This window comes from Gadus morhua, chromosome 14, assembly GCF_902167405.1.
Source record: "Gadus morhua chromosome 14, gadMor3.0, whole genome shotgun sequence".
Classification (NCBI taxonomy): Eukaryota; Metazoa; Chordata; class Actinopteri; order Gadiformes; family Gadidae; genus Gadus; species Gadus morhua.
The window spans coordinates 4,429,891-4,432,390 of NC_044061.1; the positions used below are offsets into that span (position 1 = coordinate 4,429,891).

General features: G+C 55.0%; 1 protein-coding gene across 1 annotated transcript in view; it reads right to left on the reverse strand.

The window, feature by feature from the left end:
- Positions 1 to 2,500, reverse strand: part of adamtsl5 (ADAMTS like 5) — a 24,520-nt gene that overhangs the window by 7,075 nt on the left and 14,945 nt on the right. The window lies entirely within an intron of this gene.

Below are 2,500 nucleotides of genomic sequence, written 5' to 3' on the forward strand. Positions count from 1 at the left end.
AGGCTTTGTCGGGGCGAGGGAGCCAGCAGTCTGGGTAACCTGTAAGCACCTTACCCCTCCCACCTCTTAAGAACACAAGGGCCCTGTGTGTGTGTGTGTGTGTGTGTGTGTGTGTGTGTGTGTGTGTGTGTGTGTGTGTGTGTGTGTGTGTGTCTGTGAGTGTGTGTGTGTGTGTGTGTGTTCAAAACAGGATATTAACTGTCAGTGAAAGGGTGGCCAAAAGCCAGGAGTGGGCGGGGCCGAGGGGAGTGGGCGGGGCCGAGGGGAGTGGAGGGGGGCGGGGGAGTGGGCGGGGCCGAGGGGAGTGGGCGGGGCCGAGGGGAAGGTGTCCTGTCAGCATTGACACTGTTCCCACACACACTCACACATAAACAATGACACACGCACAAACACTCTGCACACACACACTCACACACACACAAACACACCGCACAGACACACAGACGCGTACAAACACAAAGCTAAAGCACGCACAAAAAAACACACCACACGCGCACCCAGACACTCACTCAAACACAAACAAAAACACACACACACACACACACACACACACACATACAAACAAACACACTCACACAAACACACCGCACACCCACACAAACACACCACACACACACAGCAACACAAACTCACACACCCTCAAACACATCCACACACACACAACCACACACACACACACACACATAAACATCCATGTTCCCATCAGCTCATCGTTCGAGCGCGCTGAGCTGGCTGATTTCTGATCTCTTCCATCGGCCCCTGAGGGCCGCACGTGGGCCCTGGGAGCAGCTGTGAGCTGCATCTGCTTCCTGTCTCCGTCCTCATCTCATCAACCCTCTGGGCCGACGCGGTGGCCACGTCCCTGGTGCTCCCCAGCCCGTAGATCCACATGTTTACACACACATGAAGCCATGAATCCACCTCCGAGATCTACGGTACGCCTTGCGTCTCCATCACACTGTTGGGGCCCTTGACTCCCTCTTTTGATGTATTGTGTTGTTCTTACTGTATCGTGTTGTTCTGCTTTATGTTGCAGTCACGGGGGCGTGGCCGGTGACGCGGGCACGGATTGGGTCTCCCACCTGACTCTGCCTACCCTTACTTCCTACCAAGTCATCGGGGTAGGGTTTGTTTTGGGACAGAGCTGGCAGACGCAGGAGGGGTAACGTTTTTGGACCGTGAATTCGTCAACTCGTGAATCGTGAATAGTTAACGTGACTGCGAGACGTTGCCGTGGGCATCACGTGCAATGCATAACTTTTTGTCCCTTAAGTTAATAAACTAAACTTTAAGTTATTTAAAGCGCATCAGAAGATCTCCTGGTCTGGTCCGCTCCAACTCAAGAAGAGGGATCCAATCGGAAGCGACTGGGGACGCTAACGGGGACGCTAACGGGGACGCTAACGGGGACGCTAACGGGGACGTGAGACAAAAGAAAGCAACATGAGAAAAGTGTGACGAGAGCCAAGAAAGGTGAGAGAGGGGTGAGACGGATTACAGCGCCGGCCGGATTGTGTGGGGTAGGGGTGGGCCGGGGGGGGGGGGGGGGGGGGTTGGGGGGGGGTTGGGAGGAATGGTGTTGTGCCCCAGTGGCGGGGTGGGCAGAGGGCTGCACACAGCACCGTAATGCCCGCTGAAGGCTGATGAGTGCACTCTGGTTCTGGGGCCCACGGAGCTCACCCCCGCCCCCCCCCCTCCCCCCCCCCTCCCCCCGGGGCCCCGGTCAGAGCGGTCAACATCACTTACCACCAGTCGCTGACCGCCGTTCACCCACACAGAGGAGAGAGGCGAGAGGAAGCCCAGAGACAGAGAGAGAGTCCAGGGAGAGAGAGAGAGGCGGTGGAGCCGAGGCGGAGTATGGCTCTGGGTTTAGAGAGCGTACATCGTTGTTTGGTTTTGGTATTTGTCCTCGAATTCTGATGCGGTTAAATCATACTAGCCAGCACGCAGAGCACACACACATAGATCCACATCCACACAGGTGCACACACACACACACACACACACACACACACACACACACACGCGCACACACACACACACACACACACACACACACACACACACACACACACACACACACACACACACACACACACACAAACACGTGCATACACACACACACACACACACACACACACACACACACACACACACACATACACACACACACACACACACACACACATACACAAACACGTGCATACACACACACACACACACACAAACACGTGCATACACACACACACACACACACACACACACACACACACAAACACGTGCATACACGCACACACACACACACACACACACACACACACAAACACGTGCATACACACACACACACACACACACACACACACACACACACACACACACACACACACACACACACACACACACACACACACACACACACACACACACACACACACACACACACATCTGGACATGAAACATCTGGCCGTTTCAGCCGGTCGAGACCACTGTTTTTCGCCCG